Source organism: Leptodactylus fuscus, chromosome 6 (assembly GCF_031893055.1).
Source record: "Leptodactylus fuscus isolate aLepFus1 chromosome 6, aLepFus1.hap2, whole genome shotgun sequence".
In the NCBI taxonomy this organism is placed as follows: domain Eukaryota; kingdom Metazoa; phylum Chordata; class Amphibia; order Anura; family Leptodactylidae; genus Leptodactylus; species Leptodactylus fuscus.
Window position 1 is genome coordinate 177,699,509 of NC_134270.1, and position 26,219 is coordinate 177,725,727.

General features: G+C 45.2%; 1 protein-coding gene across 1 annotated transcript in view; it reads right to left on the minus strand.

The window, feature by feature from the left end:
• LOC142209881 (chemerin-like receptor 1) overlaps positions 1–25,869 on the minus strand; it is a 96,140-nt gene extending 70,271 nt beyond the window's left edge. The window contains exon 1 of the mRNA XM_075278918.1: positions 25,831–25,869. The gene's annotated coding sequence lies outside the window, so the exon portion shown is untranslated. The remainder of the gene's footprint in view (positions 1–25,830) is intronic.
• Positions 25,870–26,219: the final 350 nt, after the last annotated feature.

Genomic DNA, 26,219 nt, shown 5'->3' on the forward strand with positions numbered 1-26,219 from the left:
ACACTGTCCTGCTTTCTTATAGTCCTTGCTCAGTTGGGTCCTTAGATCAGTCACGTGACTCTATGGTAGTTACTCTCACACTGTCCTGCCATCTTGTAATCCTCTCTCAGTTGGTCCTTATCTCAGTCACCTGACTCTATGGTAGTTACTCTCGCACTGTCTTGCTGTCTTATAGTCTTCTCTCAGTTGGGTCCTTATCTCAGTCACGTGACTCTATGGTAGTTACTCTCACACTGTCCTGCTTTCTTATAGTCCTTGCTCAGTTGGGTCCTTAGATCAGTCACGTGACTCTATGGTAGTTCTATGGTAGTTACTCTTGCACTGTCCTGCTTTCTTATAGTCCTCTCTCAGTTGTGTCCTTAGATCAGTCATGTGACTCTATGGTAGTTACTCTCACACTGTCCTGCTTTCTTATAGTCTTTGCTCAGTTGGGTCCTTAGATCAGTCACGTGACTCTATGGTAGTTCTATGGTAGTTACTCTCGCACTGTCCTGCTGTCTTGTAGTCCTCTCTCAGTTGGGTCCTTAGATCAGTCATGTGACTCTATGGTAGTTACTCTCGCACTGTCCTGCTTTCTTATAGCCTCTCTCAGTTGTGTCCTTAGATCAGTCATGTGACTCTATGGTAGTTACTCTCACAGTGTCCTGCTTTCTTGCAGTCCTTGCTCAGCAGGGTCCTTAGATCAGTCACCTGACTCTATGGTAGTTACTCTCGCACTGTCCTGCTTTCTTATAGTCCTCTCTCAGTTGGGTCCTTAGATCAGTCACCTGACTCTATGGTAGTTACTCTCACACTGTCCTGCTTTCTTATAGTCCTTGCTCAGTTGGGTCCTTAGATCAGTCACGTGACTCTATGGTAGTTCTATGGTAGTTACTCTCGCACTGTCCTGCTTTCTTATACTCCTCTCTCAGTTGTGTCCTTAGATCAGTCATGTGACTCTATGGTAGTTACTCTCACACTGTCCTGCTTTCTTATAGTCTTTGCTCAGTTGGGTCCTTAGATCAGTCACGTGACTGTATGGTAGTTCTATGGTAGTTACTCTCGCACTGTCCTGCTGTCTTGTAGTCCTCTCTCATTTGGGTCCTTAGATCAGTCATGTGACTCTATGGTAGTTACTCTCGCACTGTCCTGCTTTCTTATAGTCCTCTCTCAGTTGTGTCCTTAGATCAGTCATGTGACTCTATGGTAGTTACTCTCACACTGTCCTGCTTTCTTGCAGTCCTTGCTCAGCAGGGTCCTTAGATCAGTCACGTGACTCTATGGTAGTTACTCTCGCACTGTCCTGCTGTCTTGTAGTCCTCTCTCAGTTGGGTCCTTAGATCAGTCACGTGACTCTATGGTAGTTACTCTCGCACTGTCCTGCTGTCTTGTAGTCCTCTCTCAGTTGGGTCCTTATCTCAGTCACCAGACTCTATGGTAGTTACTCTCACACTGTCCTGCTTTCTTATAGTCCTTGCTCAGTTGGGTCCTTAGATCAGTCACGTGACTCTATGGTAGTTCTATGGTAGTTACTCTCGCACTGTCCTGCTTTCTTATAGTCCTCTCTCAGTTGTGTCCTTAGATCAGTCATGTGACTCTATGGTAGTTACTCTCACACTGTCCTGCTGTCTTGTAGTCCTCTCTCAGTTGGGTTCTTAGATCAGTCACGTGACTCTATGGTAGTTACTCTCGCACTGTCCTGCCATCTTATAGTCCTCTCTCAGTTGGGTCCTTAGATCAGTCACCTGACTCTATGGTAGTTACTCTCGCACTGTCCTGCCATCTTGTAGTCCTCTCTCAGTTGGTCCTTATCTCAGTCACCTGACTCTATGGTAGTTACTCTCGCACTGTCTTGCTGTCTTATAGTCTTCTCTCAGTTGGGTCCTTATCTCAGTCACGTGACTCTATGGTAGTTACTCTCACACTGTCCTGCTTTCTTATAGTCCTTGCTCAGTTGGGTCCTTAGATCAGTCACGTGACTCTATGGTAGTTCTATGGTAGTTACTCTTGCACTGTCCTGCTTTCTTATAGTCCTCTCTCAGTTGTGTCCTTAGATCAGTCATGTGACTCTATGGTAGTTACTCTCACACTGTCCTGCTTTCTTATAGTCTTTGCTCAGTTGGGTCCTTAGATCAGTCACGTGACTCTATGGTAGTTCTATGGTAGTTACTCTCGCACTGTCCTGCTGTCTTGTAGTCCTCTCTCAGTTGTGTCCTTAGATCAGTCATGTGACTCTATGGTAGTTACTCTCACAGTGTCCTGCTTTCTTGCAGTCCTTGCTCAGCAGGGTCCTTAGATCAGTCACCTGACTCTATGGTAGTTACTCTCGCACTGTCCTGCTTTCTTATAGTCCTCTCTCAGTTGGGTCCTTAGATCAGTCACCTGACTCTATGGTAGTTACTCTCACACTGTCCTGCTTTCTTATAGTCCTTGCTCAGTTGGGTCCTTAGATCAGTCACGTGACTCTATGGTAGTTCTATGGTAGTTACAATCGCACTGTCCTGCTTTCTTATAGTCCTCTCTCAGTTGTGTCCTTAGATCAGTCATGTGACTCTATGGTAGTTACTCTCACACTGTCCTGCTTTCTTATAGTCTTTGCTCAGTTGGGTCCTTAGATCAGTCACGTGACTGTATGGTAGTTCTATGGTAGTTACTCTCGCACTGTCCTGCTGTCTTGTAGTCCTCTCTCATTTGGGTCCTTAGATCAGTCATGTGACTCTATGGTAGTTACTCTCGCACTGTCCTGCTTTCTTATAGTCCTCTCTCAGTTGTGTCCTTAGATCAGTCATGTGACTCTATGGTAGTTATTCTCACATTGTCCTGCTTTCTTGCAGTCCTTGCTCAGCAGGGTCCTTAGATCAGTCACGTGACTCTATGGTAGTTACTCTCGCACTGTCCTGCTGTCTTGTAGTCCTCTCTCAGTTGGGTCCTTAGATCAGTCACGTGACTCTATGGTAGTTACTCTCGCACTGTCCTGCTGTCTTGTAGTCCTCTCTCAGTTGGGTCCTTATCTCAGTCACCAGACTCTATGGTAGTTACTCTCACACTGTCCTGCTTTCTTATAGTCCTTGCTCAGTTGGGTCCTTAGATCAGTCACGTGACTCTATGGTAGTTCTATGGTAGTTACTCTCGCACTGTCCTGCTTTCTTATAGTCCTCTCTCAGTTGTGTCCTTAGATCAGTCATGTGACTCTATGGTAGTTACTCTCACACTGTCCTGCTGTCTTGTAGTCCTCTCTCAGTTGGGTCCTTAGATCAGTCACGTGACTCTATGGTAGTTACTCTCGCACTGTCCTGCCATCTTATAGTCCTCTCTCAGTTGGGTCCTTAGATCAGTCACCTGACTCTATGGTAGTTACTCTCGCACTGTCCTGCCATCTTGTAGTCCTCTCTCAGTTGGTCCTTATCTCAGTCACCTGACTCTATGGTAGTTACTCTCGCACTGTCTTGCTGTCTTATAGTCTTCTCTCAGTTGGGTCCTTATCTCAGTCACGTGACTCTATGGTAGTTACTCTCACACTGTCCTGCTTTCTTATAGTCCTTGCTCAGTTGGGTCCTTAGATCAGTCACCTGACTCTATGGTAGTTCTATGGTAGTTACTCTCGCACTGTCCTGCTTTCTTATAGTCCTCTCTCAGTTGTGTCCTTAGATCAGTCATGTGACTCTATGGTAGTTACTCTCACACTGTCCTGCTTTCTTATAGTCCTTGCTCAGTTGGGTCCTTAGATCAGTCACCTGACTCTATGGTAGTTCTATGGTAGTTACTCTCGCACTGTCCTGCTTTCTTATAGTCCTCTCTCAGTTGTGTCCTTAGATCAGTCATGTGACTCTATGGTAGTTACTCTCACACTGTCCTGCTTTCTTATAGTCCTTGCTCAGTTGGGTCCTTAGATCAGTCACCTGACTCTATGGTAGTTCTATGGTAGTTACTCTCGCACTGTCCTGCTTTCTTATAGTCCTCTCTCAGTTGTGTCCTTAGATCAGTCATGCGACTCTATGGTAGTTACTCTCACACTGTCCTGCTTTCTTGCAGTCCTTGCTCAGCAGGGTCCTTAGATCAGTCACGTGACTCTATGGTAGTTACTCTCGCACTGTCCTGCCATCTTATAGTCCTCTCTCAGTTGGGTCCTTATCTCAGTCACCTGACTCTATGGTAGTTACTCTCGCACTGTCCTGCCGTCTTCCAGTCCTTTCACTTCTATACTATTTTTGCTACAAGTTTACATTTTTCTCCCGACTTCCTGCGCCATTATCTGTAATTACGGAGCAGATTAGACAACGTCCTCGCTGTTATTTGTCATGGGACGGAGATCACAGGGGTTAATGATAGTCGCTCCAAACAGGAAGGAAATAAATTGCAACGCCCATCATTCAGGGCTGAGGAGTTTACTGAACCCTGCGCTGTCTGTAAATATGAACACGTCTCTATTAGTGACATTTTGTTACTTTTTCCTGGATACAAAGTCTCTTGTCCGTTACCGATTTCTGTCCAGAATCGGAAACACCGGCCCTCAGGAGCAGAGCCCAGCGTAAACCTTAAAGGGCCCAACTAGCCAATGTATCATGGAAAGTTCTACAACTCACTAATAGACTTTAATTCCCCAAAGTTAAAAATCTCTCCTTGCTGTCAATGAATGTAGAATGGAGGTTTTGTCTTAGAGACTGACCATAGTCCCTTAGTCTCGACTTAGTCCCTCTCACACAGCTAAAGGTGTGTCACAATGTATTTATGTAAGTGACTTGTCATGGAGCGGTGGGATGAGAGGTTTTATCTACTGTACACTGATACATTGTAGCGCCAGTGTCATACATGTATAACAGGGAGTCTATTGGGGTACTGGAGTCTCATGACAGCGCCATTTAGAGATAGGGAGAGGTGGCAGTATATGTGCACAGCGCTCTAAACTGAAATCTATAGAAGTTACAGAAAGGAAGATTCGGAGTCAATGGAGAAACAATTATAATACAGTCATATATTGCCCAAATAATATAATCATAAAGTGCCAAAATAATAATGTGATACAGTGCCCACAGTCATATAGTAAAATAATACACCCTTATTGTGCGCAAATAATACTGTCATACAGTGCCCAATTAAAACAGCCATATACTAAAATAATACCACCATACAATGTCCTAATAATACAACCATACAATGTCCTAATAATACAACCATACAATGTCCTAATAATACAACCATACAATGTCCTAATAATACAACCATACAATGTCCTAATAATACAACCATACAATGTCCTAATAATACAACCATACAATGTCCTAATAATACAACCATACAATGTCCTAATAATACAATCATACAATGTCCTAATAATACAACCATACAATGTCCTAATAATACAACCATACAATGTCCTAATAATACAATCATACAATGTCCTAATAATACAACCATACAATGTCCTAATAATACAACCATACAATGTCCTAATAATACAATCATACAATGTCCTAATAATACAACCATACAATGTCCTAATACTACAACCATGCAGCGTCCAATAATACAACCATACAATGTCCTAATAATACAACCATACAATGTCCTAATACTACAACCATGCAGCGTCCAATAATACAACCATACAATGTCCTAATAATACAACCATACAATGTCCTAATAATACAACCATACAATGTCCTAATAATACAATCATACAATGTCCTAATAATACAGCCATACAATGTCCTAATAATACCACCATACAACATCCTAATAATACAACCATACAATGTCCTAATAATACAACCATACAATGTCCTAATAATACCACCATACAATGTCCTAATAATACAACCATACAATGTCCTAATAATACCACCATACAATGTCCTAATAATACAACCATACAGTGGCCTAATACTACCACCATACAATGTCCTAATAATACAACCATACAATGTCCTAATAATACCACCATACAATGTCCTAATAATACAACCATACAATGTCCTAATAATACAGCTATACAATATCCTAATACAACCATACGATGTCCTAATAATACAGCCATACAATCTCCTAATGATACAACCATACAATGTCCTAATAATACAACCATACAATGTCCTAATAATACAACTATACAATCTCCTAATAATGCAACCATACAATGTCCTAATAATACAACCATACAATGTCCTAATAATACAGCCATACAATGTCCTAATAATACAACCATACAATGTCCTAATAATACAATGTCCTAATAATACAACCATACAATGTCCTAATAATACAACCATACAATGTCCTAATAATACAACCATACAATGTCCTAATAATACAACCATACAATGTCCTAATAATACAACCATACAATGTCCTAATAATACAACCATACTGTACTCAAATAATACAACCATATAATGCCATATAGTACCTTCTAGAGATGAGCGAACACTAAAATGTTCGAGGTTCGAAATTCGATTCGAACAGCCGCTCAATGTTCGTGTGTTCGAACGGGTTTCGAACCCCATTATAGTCTATGGGGAACAGATACTCGTTAAGGGGGAAACCCAAATCCGTGTCTGGAGGGTCACCAAGTCCACTATGACACCCCAGGAAATGATGCCAACACCTCTGGAATGACACTGGGACAGCAGGGGAAGCATGTCTGGGGGCATCTAACACACCAAAGACCCTCTATTACCCCAACATCACAGCCTAACAACTACACACTTTACACACTCAATACCACCTCTCTGACAGTAGGAAAACACCTTGAAACATGTGTATTTGGCACTTGCAGTGAGGAGAGCTTGTCACCAGCAGTGAATTTGGCCCTTGTAGTAAGTTGAGGTTGGCACCAACATTTGTTTTGAAAATCAGGGTGGATTGAGCCTCTAACCAGCAGAGTTTGGGCAAATTCATGGTGGAGGGAGCCTCTAAAAACCCCAGTTTGGACCAATTCATGGTGGAGGGAGCCTCTAAAAACCCCAGTTTGGACCAATTCATGGTGGAGGGAGCCTCTAACCAGCCCAGTTTGGGCAAATTCATGGTGGAGGGAGCCTCTAAAAAACCCAGTTTGGACCAATTCATGGTGGAGGGAGCCTCTAACCAGCCCAGTTTGGGCAAATTCATGGTGGAGGGAGCCTCTAACCAGCCCAGTTTGGACCAATTAATGGTGGAGGGAGCCTCTAACCAGCCCAGTTTGGACCAATTAATGGTGGAGGGAGCCTCTAACCACCCCAGTTTGGACCAATTCATGGTGGAGGGAGCCTCTAAACAGCCCAGTTTGGGCAAATTCATGGTGGAGGGAGCCTCTAAAAAACCCAGTTTGGACCAATTCATGGTGGAGGGAGCCTCTAACCAGCCCAGTTTGGACCAATTAATGGTGGAGGGAGCCTCTAAACAGCCAAGTTTGGACCAATTCATGGTGGAGGGAGCCTCTAAAAACCCCAGTTTGGACCAATTCATGGTGGAGGGAGCCTCTAACCAGCCCAGTTTGGGCAAATTCATGGTGGAGGGAGCCTCTAAACAGCCCAGTTTGGGCAAATTCATGGTGGAGGGAGCCTCTAACCAGCCCAGTTTGGACCAATTAATGGTGGAGGGAGCCTCTAACCAGCCCAGTTTGGACCAATTAATGGTGGAGGGAGCCTCTAACCAGCCCAGTTTGGACCAATTAATGGTGGAGGGAGCCTCTAACCACCCCAGTTTGGACCAATTCATGGTGGAGGGAGCCTCTAACCAGCCCAGTTTGGACCAATTCATGGTGGAGGGAGCCTCTAAAAAACCCAGTTTGGACCAATTCATGGTGGAGGGAGCCTCTAAACAGCCCAGTTTGGGCAAATTCATGGTGGAGGGAGCCTCTAAAAAACCCAGTTTGGACCAATTCATGGTGGAGGGAGCCTCTAACCAGCCCAGTTTGGACCAATTAATGGTGGAGGGAGCCTCTAAACAGCCAAGTTTGGACCAATTCATGGTGGAGGGAGCCTCTAAAAACCCCAGTTTGGACCAATTCATGGTGGAGGGAGCCTCTAACCAGCCCAGTTTGGACCAATTAATGGTGGAGGGAGCCTCTAACCAGCCCAGTTTGGACCAATTAATGGTGGAGGGAGCCTCTAACCACCCCAGTTTGGACCAATTCATGGTGGAGGGAGCCTCTAAACAGCCAAGTTTGGACCAATTCATGGTGAAGGGAGCCTCTAAAAACCCGTTTGGACCAATTCATGGTGGAGGGAGCCTCTAACCAGCCCAGTTTGGGCAAATTCATGGTGGAGGGAGCCTCTAAACAGCCCAGTTTGGGCAAATTCATGGTGGAGGGAGCCTCTAACCAGCCCAGTTTGGACCAATTAATGGTGGAGGGAGCCTCTAACCAGCCCAGTTTGGACCAATTAATGGTGGAGGGAGCCTCTAACCACCCCAGTTTGGACCAATTCATGGTGGAGGGAGCCTCTAAACAGCCAAGTTTGGACCAATTCATGGTGGAGGGAGCCTCTAAAAACCCCAGTTTGGACCAATTCATGGTGGAGGGAGCCTCTAACCAGCCCAGTTTGGACCAATTAATGGTGGAGGGAGCCTCTAAACAGCCAAGTTTTGGGAAATTCATGGTGGAGGGAGCCTCTAACCAGCCCAGTTTGGACCAATTCATGGTGGAGGGAGCCTCTAAAAACCCGTTTGGACCAATTCATGGTGGAGGGAGCCTCTAACCAGCCCAGTTTGGGCAAATTCATGGTGGAGGGAGCCTCTAAACAGCCCAGTTTGGGCAAATTCATGGTGGAGGGAGCCTCTAACCAGCCCAGTTTGGACCAATTAATGGTGGAGGGAGCCTCTAACCAGCCCAGTTTGGACCAATTAATGGTGGAGGGAGCCTCTAACCAGCCCAGTTTGGACCAATTAATGGTGGAGGGAGCCTCTAACCACCCCAGTTTGGACCAATTCATGGTGGAGGGAGCCTCTAACCAGCCCAGTTTGGACCAATTCATGGTGGAGGGAGCCTCTAAAAAACCCAGTTTGGACCAATTCATGGTGGAGGGAGCCTCTAAACAGCCCAGTTTGTGTAAATTCATGGTGGATGGAGCCTCTAAAAAACCCAGTTTGGACCAATTCATGGTGGAGGGAGCCTCTAACCAGCCCAGTTTGGACCAATTAATGGTGGAGGGAGCCTCTAAACAGCCAAGTTTGGACCAATTCATGGTGGAGGGAGCCTCTAAAAACCCCAGTTTGGACCAATTCATGGTGGAGGGAGCCTCTAACCAGCCCAGTTTGGACCAATTAATGGTGGAGGGAGCCTCTAACCAGCCCAGTTTGGACCAATTAATGGTGGAGGGAGCCTCTAACCACCCCAGTTTGGACCAATTCATGGTGGAGGGAGCCTCTAAACAGCCAAGTTTGGACCAATTCATGGTGAAGGGAGCCTCTAAAAACCCGTTTGGACCAATTCATGGTGGAGGGAGCCTCTAACCAGCCCAGTTTGGGCAAATTCATGGTGGAGGGAGCCTCTAAACAGCCCAGTTTGGGCAAATTCATGGTGGAGGGAGCCTCTAACCAGCCCAGTTTGGACCAATTAATGGTGGAGGGAGCCTCTAACCAGCCCAGTTTGGACCAATTAATGGTGGAAGGAGCCTCTAACCACCCCAGTTTGGACCAATTCATGGTGGAGGGAGCCTCTAAACAGCCAAGTTTGGACCAATTCATGGTGGAGGGAGCCTCTAAAAACCCCAGTTTGGACCAATTCATGGTGGAGGGAGCCTCTAACCAGCCCAGTTTGGACCAATTAATGGTGGAGGGAGCCTCTAAACAGCCAAGTTTTGGGAAATTCATGGTGGAGGGAGCCTCTAACCAGCCCAGTTTGGACCAATTCATGGTGGAGGGAGCCTCTAAACAGCCCAGTTTGGGCAAATTCATGGTGGAGGGAGCCTCTAAAAAACCCAGTTTGGACCAATTCATGGTGGAGGGAGCCTCTATCCAGCCCAGTTTGGACCAATTAATGGTGGAGGGAGCCTCTAACCAGCCCAGTTTGGACCAATTAATGGTGGAGGGAGCCTCTAACCACCCCAGTTTGGACCAATTCATGGTGGAGGGAGCCTCTAAACAGCCAAGTTTGGACCAATTCATGGTGGAGGGAGCCTCTAAAAACCCCAGTTTGGACCAATTCATGGTGGAGGGAGCCTCTAACCACCCCAGTTTGGACCAATTCATGGTGGAGGGAGCCTCTAACCAGCCCAGTTTGGACCAATTCATGGTGGAGGGAGCCTCTAAAAAACCCAGTTTGGACCAATTCATGGTGGAGGGAGCCTCTAAACAGCCCAGTTTGGGCAAATTCATGGTGGAGGGAGCCTCTAAACAGCCCAGTTTGGGCAAATTCATGGTGGAGGGAGCCTCTAAAAAACCCAGTTTGGACCAATTCATGGTGGAGGGAGCCTCTATCCAGCCCAGTTTGGACCAATTAATGGTGGAGGGAGCCTCTAACCAGCCCAGTTTGGACCAATTAATGGTGGAGGGAGCCTCTAACCACCCCAGTTTGGACCAATTCATGGTGGAGGGAGCCTCTAAACAGCCAAGTTTGGACCAATTCATGGTGGAGGGAGCCTCTAAAAACCCCAGTTTGGACCAATTCATGGTGGAGGGAGCCTCTAACCACCCCAGTTTGGACCAATTCATGGTGGAGGGAGCCTCTAACCAGCCCAGTTTGGACCAATTCATGGTGGAGGGAGCCTCTAAAAAACCCAGTTTGGACCAATTCATGGTGGAGGGAGCCTCTAAACAGCCCAGTTTGGGCAAATTCATGGTGGAGGGAGCCTCTAACCAGCCCAGTTTGGACCAATTAATGGTGGAGGGAGCCTCTAACCAGCCCAGTTTGGACCAATTAATGGTGGAGGGAGCCTCTAACCACCCCAGTTTGGACCAATTCATGGTGGAGGGAGCCTCTAACCAGCCCAGTTTGGACCAATTCATGGTGGAGGGAGCCTCTAAAAAACCCAGTTTGGACCAATTCATGGTGGAGGGAGCCTCTAAACAGCCCAGTTTGGGCAAATTCATGGTGGAGGGAGCCTCTAAACAGCCCAGTTTGGGCAAATTCATGGTGGAGGGAGCCTCTAACCAGCCCAGTTTGGACCAATTAATGGTGGAGGGAGCCTCTAACCAGCCCAGTTTGGACCAATTAATGGTGGAGGGAGCCTCTAACCAGCCCAGTTTGGACCAATTAATGGTGGAGGGAGCCTCTAACCACCCCAGTTTGGACCAATTCATGGTGGAGGGAGCCTCTAACCAGCCCAGTTTGGACCAATTCATGGTGGAGGGAGCCTCTAAAAAACCCAGTTTGGACCAATTCATGGTGGAGGGAGCCTCTAAACAGCCCAGTTTGGGCAAATTCATGGTGGAGGGAGCCTCTAAAAAACCCAGTTTGGACCAATTCATGGTGGAGGGAGCCTCTAACCAGCCCAGTTTGGACCAATTAATGGTGGAGGGAGCCTCTAAACAGCCAAGTTTGGACCAATTCATGGTGGAGGGAGCCTCTAAAAACCCCAGTTTGGACCAATTCATGGTGGAGGGAGCCTCTAACCACCCCAGTTTGGACCAATTCATGGTGGAGGGAGCCTCTAAACAGCCCAGTTTGGGCAAATTCATGGTGGAAGGAGCCTCTAACCAGCAGAGTTGTGGGAAAGCAGGGTGGAGGGAGCCTCTAACCAGCAGAGTTGGTGGAAATCAGGGTGGAGGGAGCCTCTAACCAGCAGAGTTGGGGGAAATCATGTTGGAGGGAGCCTAGTATTAGCAGAATTGTGCAACGCTTATGGTGGATGAGTATGAGGATGCGGAGGAATTGGAGAGGTTGAGTACAGACATGGAGTTTCATGTTGGGGTGCTTTACACAGGTGGGCACAAAAATGAAGGCTCTATCCAGTGGTGGTTCATTTTTATCAAAGTGAGCCGGTCGGCACTCTCAGCTGACAGACGGGTGCGCTTGTCAGTGATGATGCCACCGGCTGCACTGAACACCCTCTCAGATAGGACGCTGGCGGCAGGACAGGACAGCACCTCCAAGGCATATAGGGCAAGTTCAAGCCACAGGTCCAACTTCGACACCCAATACGTGTAGGGCACAGAGGGGTCGGAGAGGACAGGGCTGTGGTCGGAAAGGTATTCCCGCAACATGCGCCTATACTTCTCACGCCTGGTGACACTAGGACCCTCCGTGGCGGCACTTTGGCGAGGGGGTGCCATCAAGGTGTCCCAGACCTTAGACAGTGTGCCCCTCGTTTGTGTGGACCGGTGAGAACTTGGTTGCCTACTGGAGGAACTGCCCTCCCTGCCGCCAACGTCACATGCTGGAAACATCTCCATCATATTCTGCACCAATTGCCTGTGGCAAGCATTGATGCGATTGGCCCTCCCCTCTACCGGAATAAAAGACGAGATGTTGTTTTTATACCGGGGGTCAAGGATAGCAAAGATCCAGTACTGGTTGTCCTCCATGATTTTGACAATACGCTTGTCGGTTGTAAAGCACCCCAACATGAACTCAGCCATGTCTGCCACAGTGTTAGTTGGCATGACTCCTCTGGCCCCACCGGAAAGTTCAATCTCCATTTCCTCCTCATCCTCCATGTCTACCCATCCGCGCTGCAACAATGGGACGATTCGAAGTTGCCCGGAAGCCTCCTGTATCACCATCACATCATCGGACAACTCTTCTTCCTCCTCCTCCTCCTCCTCCTCCTCCATTAAACGCAGTGAAGCGGACAGATGTGTGGACCTACTCTCCAGCTGTGACGGATCGGATGCTATCCCTAACTCCTCTGTGTGATCTGAGTTATCCCTGATGTCAATCAGGGATTCTCTCAGAACACACAAGAGCGGGATTGTAAGGCTCACCATCGCATCCTCAGAGCTCACCCTCCTTGTGGACTCCTCAAAGACCCGTAGGATGTCACAAAGGTCTCTCATCCATGGCCACTCATGGATGTGAAACTGAGGCAGCTGACTTTGTGGCACCCTAGGGTTTTGTAGCTGGTATTCCATCAAAGGTCTCTGCTGCTCAACCACTCTATTCAACATCTGAAACGTTGAGTTCCAGCGTGTGGGGACGTCGCACAAAAGCCGGTGTTGTGGCACATGCAGGCGTTGCTGGAGAGATTTTAAGCTAGCAGCGGCTACTGTCGACTTGCGAAAGTGGGCGCACATGCGCCGCACTTTCACCAGTAGCTCTGGAACATTGGGGTAGCTCTTTAGGAAACGTTGCACCACTAGGTTGAAGACGTGGGCCAGGCATGGAACATGTTGGAGTCTGGCAAGCTCCAGAGCTGCTACCAGGTTCCGGCCGTTATCACAAACGACCATGCCTGGGCCCAGGTGCAGCGGCTCAAACCATATTGCCGTCTCATCGAGGAGGGCATCCCTCACCTCGGAGGCAGTGTGCTGTCTGTCCCCCAAGCTGATCAGCTTCAGCACAGCCTGCTGACGTCTACCAACGCCAGTGCTGCAACGTTTCCAACTCGTAGCTGGGGTCAATCTAACAGCGGAGGAGGAGGCGGTGGCGGAGGAGGAGGCGGTGGCGGAGGAGGAGGCGGTAGAGGAGGAGGAGGAGGGGGGTGTTCTTCTCGTGTCCCTGCCAGGAATGTTAGGCGGGGAGACGAGGTACACCGGGCCAGTTTGGGAAGCAGTCCCAGCCTCAACTACATTCACCCAGTGTGCCGTCAGTGAAATGTAGCGTCCCTGTCCGCATGCACTTGTCCACGCGTCGGTGGTCAAGTGGACCTTTGTGCAAAGCGCGGAACTAAGGGCCCGCCTGATGTTGAGTGACACGTGCTGGTGCAAGGCGGGGACGGCACACCGGGAGAAGTAGTGACGGCTAGGGACGGCATAGCGAGGTGCCGCAGTTGCCATCAGGTCCAGGAAGGCGGGAGTTTCAACAAGCCGGAACGCCAACATCTCCTGGGCCAGCAGTTTAGCGATGTTGGCGTTCAAGGCTTGCGCGTGTGGGTGGTTAGCAGTGTATTTCTGCCGCCGCTCCAATGTCTGAGAGATGGTGGGTTGTTGTAAAGAAACGCCTGATGGTGCCTTTGATGGTGCAGGAGAAGGAGATAAGACAGGACCAGGGGAGGATGAGGTAGAAGTCAACAAAGTGGCGGAGGCAGATGAAGTGGTGTCCTGGCTCGTCCTCTGGAGTGCATCGCCAGCACAGTCAGCAGTGGCAGTGGCAGAGGCAGAGGCAGTGGCAGAGGCAGTGGCAGTGGCGTGAACGGCAGGCGGCCTTTGTCCTGCCGTTGCTGCCTGCCACTGATTCCAGTGCTTGGATTCCAAATGACGGCGCATTGAAGTGGTGGACAGGTTGCTCTTCTCAGAGCCCCTAATCAATTTCGAGAGGCAAATTGTGCAGACAACACTATATCTGTCCTCGGCGCATTCCTTGAAAAAACTCCACACCTTCGAGAAACGTGCCCTCGAGGTGGGAGTTTTTCGGGGCTGGGTACGAACTGGAACATCTTGGGAGATTCCGGGTGTGGCCTGGCTTCGCCTAAGCTGCTGACCTCTGCCTCTGCCTCTAGCTACCCTTTTTGGTGCTGCACCTGCCTCAACATCCACACTACTTTCCCCGCTTGACATCCCCCCTGTCCAGGTCGGGTCAGTGTCCTCATCATCCACCACTTCCTCTTCCAACTCCTGTCTCATCTCCTCCTCCCGCACAATGCGCCGGTCAACTGGATGCCCTGACGGCAACTGCGTCACATCATCGTCGATGAGGGTGGGTTGCTGGTCATCCACCACCAAATCGAACGGAGATGGAGGAGACTCTAGTGTTTGAGCATCTGGACACAGATGCTCCTCTGTTAGGTTCGTGGAATCGTGACGGGGAGAGGCAGGTTGAGGGACAATGAAAGGAGCGGAGAACAGCTCTGGGGAGCAGGGACAGTTTGGGTTATTGTTCTGTAAAGCTTCGGAATTTTGGGAGGAAGGAAGACAAGACTGTTGGGTAATAGGAGGAGAGGAGGCAGAGTCTGACTGGCTGCTGGACAATGTGCTGTAAGCGTTCTCTGACAGCCATTGCAAGACCTGTTCCTGGTTCTCGGGCCTACTAAGGTTTGTACCCTGCAGTTTAGTTAATGTGGCAAGCAACCCTGGCACTGTGGAGTGGCGCAATGCTTGCTGCCCCACAGGAGTAGGCACGGGACGCCCTGTGGCTTCACTGCTACCTTGCTCCCCAGAACCATTCCCCCGACCTCGCCCACGGCCTCGTCCACGTCCCTTTCCGGGAGCCTTGCGCATTTTGAATTCCTAGTTAGAAATTGGCACTGTATACCAGTAGTAAAAATTGTGGGTGCACGTAACCCCAATATATTCTTTGAATTCCCAGTCAGACACTGGCACTATATGGCAGTAGCAAGAAATGAGGGTATTTGTATTCCCAATATACTCTTTGAATTCCCAGTCAGACAATGGCACTGTATACCAGTAGTAAAAATTGTGGGTGCACGTAACCCCAATATATTCTTTGAATTACCAGTCAGAAACTGGCACTATATGGCAGTAGCAAGAAATGAGGGTATTTGTATTCCCAATATACTCTTTGAATTCCCAGTCAGACAATGGCACTGTATACCAGTAGTAAAAATTGTGGGTGCACGTAACCCCAATATATTCTTTGAATTACCAGTCAGAAACTGGCACTATATGGCAGTAGCAAGAAATGAGGGTATTTATAACCCCAATATATTCTTTGAATTCCCAGTCAGACAATGGCACTGTATACCAGTAGTAAAAATTGTGGGTGCACGTAACCCCAATATATTCTTTGAATTACCAGTCAGAAACTGGCACTATATGGCAGTAGCAAGAAATGAGGGTATTTATAACCCCAATATATTCTTTGAATTCCCAGTCAGACAATGGCACTGTATACCAGTAGTAAAAATTGTGGGTGCACGTAACCCCAATATATTCTTTGAATTCCCAGTCAGAAACTGGCACTATATGGCAGTAGCAAGAAATGAGGGTATTTGTATTCCCAATATACTCTTTGAATTCCCAGTCAGACAATGGCACTGTATACCAGTAGTAAAAATTGTGGGTGCACGTAACCCCAATATATTCTTTGAATTACCAGTCAGAAACTGGCACTATATGGCAGTAGCAAGAAATGAGGGTATTTATAACCCCAATATATTCTTTGAATTCCCAGTCAGACAATGGCACTGTATACCAGTAGTAAAAATTGTGGGTGCACGTAACCCCAATATATTCTTTGAATTACCAGTCAGAAACTGGCACTATATGGCAGTAGCAAGAAATGAGGGTATTTGTATTCCCAATATACTCTTTGAATTCCCAGTCAGACAATGGCACTGTATACCAGTAGTAAAAATTGTGGGTGCACGTAACCCCAATATATTCTTTGAATTCCCAGTCAGAAACTGGCACTATATGGCAGTAGCAAGAAATGAGGGTATTTGTATTCCCAATATACTCTTTGAATTCCCAGTCAGACAATGGCACTGTATACCAGTAGTAAAAATTGTGGGTGCACGTAACCCCAATATATTCTTTGAATTCCCAGTCAGAAACTGGCACTATATGGCAGTAGCAAGAAATGAGGGTATTTGTATTCCCAATATACTCTTTGAATTCCCAGTCAAACAATGGCACTGTATACCAGTAGTAAAAATTGTGGGTGCACGTAACCCCAATATATTCTTTGAATTCCCAGTCAGAAACTGGCACTATATGGCAGTAGCAAGAAATGAGGGTATTTGTATTCCCAATATACTCTTTGAATTCCCAGTCAGACAATGGCACTGTATACCAGTAGTAAAAATTGTGGGTGCACGTAACCCCAATATATTCTTTGAATTACCAGTCAGAAACTGGCACTATATGGCAGTAGCAAGAAATGAGGGTATTTATAACCCCAATATATTCTTTGAATTCCCAGTCAGACAATGGCACTGTATACCAGTAGTAAAAATTGTGGGTGCACGTAACCCCAATATATTCTTTGAATTACCAGTCAGAAACTGGCACTATATGGCAGTAGCAAGAAATGAGGGTATTTATAACCCCAATATATTCTTTGAATTCCCAGTCAGACAATGGCACTGTATACCAGTAGTAAAAATTGTGGGTGCACGTAACCCCAATATATTCTTTGAATTCCCAGTCAGAAACTGGCACTATATGGCAGTAGCAAGAAATGAGGGTATTTGTATTCCCAATATACTCTTTGAATTCCCAGTCAGACAATGGCACTGTATACCAGTAGTAAAAATTGTGGGTGCACGTAACCCCAATATATTCTTTGAATTACCAGTCAGAAACTGGCACTATATGGCAGTAGCAAGAAATGAGGGTATTTATAACCCCAATATATTCTTTGAATTCCCAGTCAGACAATGGCACTGTATACCAGTAGTAAAAATTGTGGGTGCACGTAACCCCAATATATTCTTTGAATTACCAGTCAGAAACTGGCACTATATGGCAGTAGCAAGAAATGAGGGTATTTGTATTCCCAATATACTCTTTGAATTCCCAGTCAGACAATGGCACTGTATACCAGTAGTAAAAATTGTGGGTGCACGTAACCCCAATATATTCTTTGAATTCCCAGTCAGAAACTGGCACTATATGGCAGTAGCAAGAAATGAGGGTATTTGTATTCCCAATATACTCTTTGAATTCCCAGTCAGACAATGGCACTGTATACCAGTAGTAAAAATTGTGGGTGCACGTAACCCCAATATATTCTTTGAATTCCCAGTCAGAAACTGGCACTATATGGCAGTAGCAAGAAATGAGGGTATTTGTATTCCCAATATACTCTTTGAATTCCCAGTCAAACAATGGCACTGTATACCAGTAGTAAAAATTGTGGGTGCACGTAACCCCAATATATTCTTTGAATTCCCAGTCAGAAACTGGCACTATATGGCAGTAGCAAGAAATGAGGGTATTTGTATTCCCAATATACTCTTTGAATTCCCAGTCAGACAATGGCACTGTATACCAGTAGTAAAAATTGTGGGTGCACGTAACCCCAATATATTCTTTGAATTACCAGTCAGAAACTGGCACTATATGGCAGTAGCAAGAAATGAGGGTATTTGTATTCCCAATATATTCTTTGAATTCCCAGTCAGACAATGGCACTGTATACCAGTAGTAAAAATTGTGGGTGTATATAGCCCCAATTCTATTGCTAGGGGACTTGCAGGGTATTTCTGGGGTGAAGGTGGGGGGGCACACCGTTGGAACGGGTATCGGGGTATATATCGGGTATACGGGAATACACTGACAGTGTATTCCATTCAGGATCCTGGGAAAGCTGGGTTGCGGCGATTGAGCCCGTCAGTGCCACGTTACACTGACAAGCTTCTCCCTGGAATTTAGCTCTTATAAGAGCTGTTGGTTGTCTTCTCCTTCCTATCCTAGCCTGTCCCTGCCTACCCAGAATCTAAGCCCTAGCTAGCTGGACGGAAACCTCCGTCCTCGGTGAATTGCAAGCTCAGAATGACGCGAAGCTGGGCGGCGCTGTTCTTTTAAATTAGAGGTCACATGTTTTCGGCAGCCAATGGGTTTTGCCTACTTTTCTCAACGTCACCGGTGTCGTAGTTCCTGTCCCACCTACCCTGCGCTGTTATTGGAGCAAAAAAGGCGCCAGGGAAGGTGGGAGGGGAATCGAATAATGGCGCACTTTACCACGCGGTGTTCGATTCGATTCGAACATGCCGAACAGCCTAATATCCGATCGAACATGAGTTCGATAGAACACTGTTCGCTCATCTCTAGTACCTTCCTAAGCCAGTCATCCCGTGATGTCACGGTCACACAAGTGTCATCATGTAGGTGAGGGTGCTGATGTTGGGGGTAGTAGTTGGGCTTCCTCTTCTATACCGCTGCCCTTTGCTTGCTCCTGATTTGGACGATTCTAGAACTGCCCTCTGGGTTCTAATTATGAGAACCAGATTTGTTCTTATTAATACCACATTGTCCTCCTCAAAGACTCCTCCAGTCCATGAAGATCAGTGAGAATGTTCTAGATATTATGTAACACCAGCACTCGTCTACACTGCCTGTTATTTCTACTATATGAGGAATGTGAAAAAGAAAGAAACATAATCCAAGAGAAATAAACACCGAAGCCAGAAAGTTCTGGAAGAATAGAACATGTATCATAGTAATGTCACAGATAATGCGAAGTGACAAGTGTGTGTAAGGAGAGAGATTGTTACTAGAGATCAGCCATCAGTGAAATGTATCCAGGTCAGGTGAGATATTTTTGGAGTTTTTCTATATTTTGCAGTATATCGCTTCCTCTCCCGTTGACCTCTAGGGGGCAGTAATTTATTATCTGTGTGATCTATTAGAATTCTGATTTTTATTAGGACATCTTGGAGCGGCAGATCCCTTTATTATATTCATGTTTGAGTTTCTTGGAGAATCCGCACAGCCCGGGGGTGGTGGTCGGGGTCTGTGGCTATGGGGGGGGGTTCTGTTATTTCCTGTATAAATCGCAGCACTTCTCTCTTTCTCTCTTCCCATTACATGTAATTTTCTCAGTGATATAATGACTCCATCATGGGGATCGCTGTCTGTGGTCGTGAGAAGACTTTAGGAATCTTCTCCCAGCTCTGGCATATACAGCTGAGTCTTCGGTGACAGATACAATAGTGAATACAGAGATAGCAGAGCTGAGTTTGTTATTTGAGGCGCTATAATAAAGTACATTTTAGATTTGGCTCTTTTTATGTTGACAAAGTCAGCTCTGCTACATAGTCAGATCCGTGTGAGCCTACAGTTATAGACAACCTCTCCATAGGCTTCCGAATGTTGTTCTCAGCTCTGCTACATCTGTGATTAGAAATCTCTCACGTATCATTGTATCACAGCCAAGTCCGTCACAGCAGAGACTTGTCCGGACAGATTTGTGCCTGGAATCCGATGTATCAACTAGAAATCCTGCGGAGCGGCAGAACCTTCATTATAAATAAGGGATAGCCGGGTACTGAATGCCAGGGACAGCAATATTCACATCTTTCATGTGTTTTTGCCCTTTAATTCTTGATGGGAGGCTTTGGTTTAGCACAGGAAGCCCCCCCCCACACACACATAGTAAACTTGTCCCCCTTTGTCCCAAGGCGTCACCCATAGAATCCCTTTCTGACTGTGTCCTGCTGAACAGCTGCACTATTCTGCCATTAGTATTATTATTGTCTCCTTTCTGACAGTGGAAGGCTGAGCATCAGAAATCTTCTCACTCCAGTGCACCAAAGGGCAGGGGAGACATATTTATGACCCGCACAGGGCGAGCCATGAAAGGAGATCAGAAAGGATACCTGTGGCGCCCCCTGGCTTCTCAGCCCTGTTGAAGATTGGACCAATGTGACCCCTATAATTACGCCAGTGCAAATGTTTTAAGCAGGGGAGGGATTGTTGGAAAGTGAGAATGTTTCCAGAAATAGAAGGGTTAATAGTCTATTTTTTTTTTCTTTTTTTGTCAATGAGAAAAATGTAAAACCCATCAATATTTGGGGTGACCTTTGCCCTCCATCAGTTCTTCTCGGCACTTGCAGACAGGTTTTGGCAGAGCCCGGCAGGTACGTTGTTCCCGCCATCTTGGAGAACTAAGCCCAGATCTTCTGTGGATGTCGCTTGCTCCAATCAGTCTGTCTCTTCATGTCATCCCAGGCAGACTGGATGATGGTGAGATTAGGGCTAGATCTGTGGGGGCCGGATCATCCCTTCCAGGACTCCACCTCCGAAGGGCAAAGGTCACACCAAATATTGATGGGATTTACGTTTCAGTTTTGGTCTTTCACAAAAATAAACTATTAACCCTTCAATTTCTGAAAGTATTTTTACTTTACAGCTTTTTCCCACCATGCCTAAAACTTTTGCACAATAATGGATATCTCTATGCCAGTACTTTAACAACGCAGACAGTGAATGTTGTACCTGCTGCCCTACAGACACAATACCATCTGCCAATACTACTGGTCCTATTCTACTGCAGCAAAGGTGGAGAATCTGAATGTGGCGCCGCCCTACAGGCTGTTTATAAGAATTGCTCATACACTAATACACTGAGTCTAATAATCTATACTCGTTAGCTAAGCCATTGACTTAAACATTACTGGACATTCACCAAAGACATCACAGCTCTGTCTATGAATCAGGGAGGTTAATAATAAACCGGTAAGAAACAATATAAGTGATAAGTCCAAGCAAGGAGGTGACAGCGCAGAGATTATACAACTATTATACCCCACCGAGGCACCGAACTACAGCAGGAAACACAAGCACAACATGATGAAAAACCTGAATAAGCAGGGAGGCATCTTAGTCATGAATATAATGCCAGGACAACAGTAAAGACTGACAAATAGTGAAAGAAAGTTGTTACTTTGTAAATGTATTGTATTTATTTTACTGATACTGAGCAACAATCTCTATAATAATGTCTACATGCAGGTGAGTGCAGCTCTGGAGTATAATACAGGATAAGTAATGTAATGTATGTACACAGTGACTGTACAAGCAGAATAGTGAGCGCAGCTCTGGAGTATAATACAGGATAAGTAATGTAATGTATGTACACAGTGACTGTACCAGCAGAATAGTGAGCGCAGCTCTGGAGTATAATACAGGATAAGTAATGTAATGTACGTACATAGTGACTGCACCAGCTGAATAGTGAGCGCAGCTCTGCAGTATAATACAGGATAAGTAATGTAATGTATGTACACAGTGACTGCACCAGCAGAATAGTGAGCGCAGCTCTGGAGTATAATACAGAATAAGTAATGTAATGTATGTACACAGTGATTGTACCAGCAGAATAGTGAGCGCAGCTCTGGAGTATAATACAGGATAAGTAATGTAATGTATGTACACAGTGACTGTACCAGCAGAATAGCGAGCACAGCTCTGCAGTATAATACAGGATAAGTAATGTAATGTATGTACCCAGTGACTGCACCAGCAGAATAGTGAGCGCAGCTCTGGAGTATAATACAGGATAAGTAATGTAATGTATGTACACAGTGACTGTACCAGCAGAATAGTGAGTGCAGCTCTGGAGTATAATACAGGATAAGTAATGTAATGTATGTACACAGTGACAGTACCAGCAGAATAGTGAGCGCAGCTCTGGAGTATAATACAGGATAAGTAATGTAATGTATGTACACAGTGACTGTACCAGCAGAATAGTGAGCGCAGCTCTGGAGTATAATACAGGATAAGTAATGTAATGTATGTACACAGTGACTGTACCAGCAGAATAGTGAGCGCAGCTCTGGGGTATAATACAGGATAAGTAATGTAATGTATGTACACAGTGACTGTACCAGCAGAATAGTGAGCGCAGCTCTGGAGTATAATACAGGATAAGTAATGTAATGTATGTACACAGTGACTGTACCAGCAGAATAGTGAGCGCAGCTCTGGAGTATAATACAGGATAAGTAATGTAATGTATGTATACAGTAACTGTAGCAGCAGAATAGTGAGCGCAGCTCTGGAGTATAATACAGGATAAGTAATGTAATGTATGTACACAGTGACTATACCAGCAGAATAGTGAGCACAGCTCTGGAGTATAATACAGGATAAGTAATGTAATGTATGTACACAGTGACTGTAGCAGCAGAATAGTGAGCGCAGCTCCGGAGTATAATACAGGATAAGTAATGTAATGTATGTATACAGTAACTGTAGCAGCAGAATAGTGAGCGCAGCTCTGGAGTATAATACAGGATAAGTAATGTAATGTATGTACACAGTGACTATACCAGCAGAATAGTGAGCACAGCTCTGGAGTATAATACAGGATAAGTAATGTAATGTATGTACACAGTGACTGTAGCAGCAGAATAGTGAGCGCAGCTCCGGAGTATAATACAGGATAAGTAATGTAATGTATGTACACAGTGACTGTACCAGCAGAATAGTGAGCGCAGTTCCGGAGTATAATACAGGATAAGTAATGTAATGTATGTACACAGTGACTGTACCAGCAGAATAGTGAGCGCAGCTCTGGAGTATAATACAGGATAAGTAATGTAATGTATGTACACAGTGACTGCACCAGCAGAATAGTGAGCGCAGCTCCGGAGTATAATACAGGATAAGTAATGTAATGTATGTACACAGTGACTGTACCAGCAGAATAGTGAGCGCAGCTCTGGAGTATAATACAGGATAAGTAATGTAATGTATGTACACAGTGACTGCACCAGCAGAATAGTGAGCGCAGCTCTGGAGTATAATACAGGATAAGTAATGTAATGTATGTACACAGTGACTGCACCAGCAGAATAGTGAGCGCAGCTCTGGGGTATAATACAGGATAAGTAATGTAATGTACGTACATAGTGACTGCACCAGCAGAATAGTGAGCGCAGCTCTGGGGTATAATACAGGATAAGTAATGTAATGTATGTACACAGTGACTGTACCAGCAGAATAGTGAGCACAGCTCTGGAGTATAATACAGGATAAGTAATGTAATGTATATACACAGTGACTGTACCAGCAGAATAGTGAGCGCAGCTCTGGAGTATAATACAGGATAAGTAATGTAATGTATGTACACAGTGACTGTACCAGCAGAATAGTGAGCGCAGCTCTGGAATATAATACAGGATAAGTAATGTAATGTATGTACATAGTGACTGTACCAGCAGATTAGTGAGCGCAGCTCTGGGGTATAATACAGGATAAGTAATGTAATGTATGTACAACAGTGACTGTACCAGCACAATAGTGAGCGCAGCTCTGGGGTATAATACAGGATAAGTAATGTAATGTATGTACACAGTGACTGTACCAGCAGAATAGTGAGCGCAGCTCTGGAGTATAATACAGGATGTAACTCAGGCTCACATGTGCTTTGATTTTGCTCCTTTCTATTTTCTCAGGGCTTTGCACCGTTCCTCCTAGGATTGTGGGTTCGGTAACCTTTGTGCCCCTCTTTGCTTTCTTAGGAGACTTTTTATTTTGGTGCTTGTTCCCACCAGCCTCAGCTCCTTGGTATTACACAATGCATTGATTCCATGTAGCCGTTCATTGTGCGTCGTTCACACCCAGCAGTGTCACATTGTGCACTAAGTAACATCTTGTAAACACGAGGAGTTATTGTCTCGGAGGAACAATAAGAAGGGCTCCGATCCAAGCCGCATACTTCATACTACACAAACATCTCAAGATATTAACAGTTTATGCAGAGACTCCACATCTTGTCTGCCAGGTCCATGACAGGCAGTGCAGAGCTGAGTTAGTCAATTAACTCTTTAAGTGCATTAAGTGTTCAGTGAAGGAAGGATATAGGGGAACTATAGGTGTCCTGTAGGGGGTGCCCCTTCTACACATTGTACATGGGGTCAATGAGCCTCCAGTTATGTAGAGGAAAGGTGGATATTATAATCACAGGGTACCCTGCCAAAGAAAGTGTGAGCAGAGATTGTGTCACCCAACTTTCCCAGCCACAGATGATATGAAGAAATGTCTGGAGGGAGGATAATGAGGATTGTACCTGGTGATGGCCGTGATTTACCTGCAGTCCTATGTAAATCCAAAGATCACACATCTTGTATCACACTAGACTCAGCAGTCTCCGGGGGCAAAATATAACAAACTCCACTCTGCTAATTCAGGAGTAATTCCCTCCATTCACACAGATGTAGCAGAGTTGTAGAAATCAGAGTGAGATGTGATACTATATTTACAAGAATTATAATCTATCTATCTATCTATCTATCTATCTATCTATCTCCTATCTATCTATCTATCTATCTATCTCCTATCTATCTATCTATCTATCTATCTATCTATCTATCTATCTATCTCCTATCTATCTATCTATCTATCTGCTATCTATCTATCTATCTATCTATCTATCATCTATCTATCTATCTATCTATCTATCTATCTATCTATCTCCTATCTATCTATCTATCTATCTATCTATCTATCTATCTATCTATCTATCTATCTCATCTATCTATCTATCTATCTATCTATCTATCTATCTATCTCCTATGTATCTATCTATCTCCGATCTATCTATCTATCTTCTATCTATCTATCTATCTATCTATCTATCTATCTATCTATCTATCTATCTCATCTATCTATCTCCTATCTATCTATCTATCTATCTATCTATCTATCTATCTATGTATCTATTTATCTATCTCCTATCTATTTCCTATCTATCAATCTATCTATCTCCTATCTATCTATCTTCTATCTATCTATCTATCTATCTATCTATCTATCTATCATCTATCTCCTCTATCTATCTATCTATCTATCTATCTATCTATCTATCATCTATCTATCTCCTATCTATCTATCTATCTATCTATCTATCTATCTATCTATCTATCTATCTATCATCTATCTATCTATCAATCTATCTCCTATCTATCTATTTATCTATCTATCTATCTCCTATCTATCTATCTATCTATCTATCTATCTATCTATCTCCTATCTATCTATCTATCTATCTATCTCCTATCTATCTATCTATCTCCTATCTATCTATCTATCTATCTATCTATCTATCTATCTATCTATCTCCTATCTATCTATCTATCTATCTATCTATCTATCTATCTCCTATCTATCTATCTATCTATCTATCTATCTCATACCCATATAAAATAGATAGTTTCTACACATTGATACATAAAATAATTTGCCAAATAACCAACCCAGCTCTGCTATTCGGGCTATATATCTCAATACACGACAACAAGTGTCCGTTCACTTTCCTTAGGATATTTCTCCCACAAGATCCTTCCTTGTCATTTCTTTAGAAATCCATAATCCATAAATAAATAATAAATAATCCCTTATAGTCACTGTGGCCCCCTGGGGGTCTCCTACCTGGTGTCCAGCACTGGGGTCAGGAGGGTGCAGCAGCAGCAGCCAGGTCTGATCAGCGCGGTGAGACATGAACATCTGGCGCTAGCGCAGGGCGCACTCAGCTCAGCTCCACCGTGTCACCCATTCACTACGCCCGGCCCCTTAACCCCCTCCTGCCTGGAAGTCTGCAATGGCAACAGCAGATCAGCCCTGACTAAGAACAGTCTGTCAGTGACTTGGATCAGTGAAAAGCAATGAAAAAAATCCATCACATACAGTCCTTGTCAGATGTCCTGATGCAGCAGAGCTGAGTTTGTCATTCAATTGTGCAGGTTCTAAATAACTAACCTACCATCCTATAGAAAACCACGATCATTGTACCACTCACCTTACCTTATGCCAAGCCACAA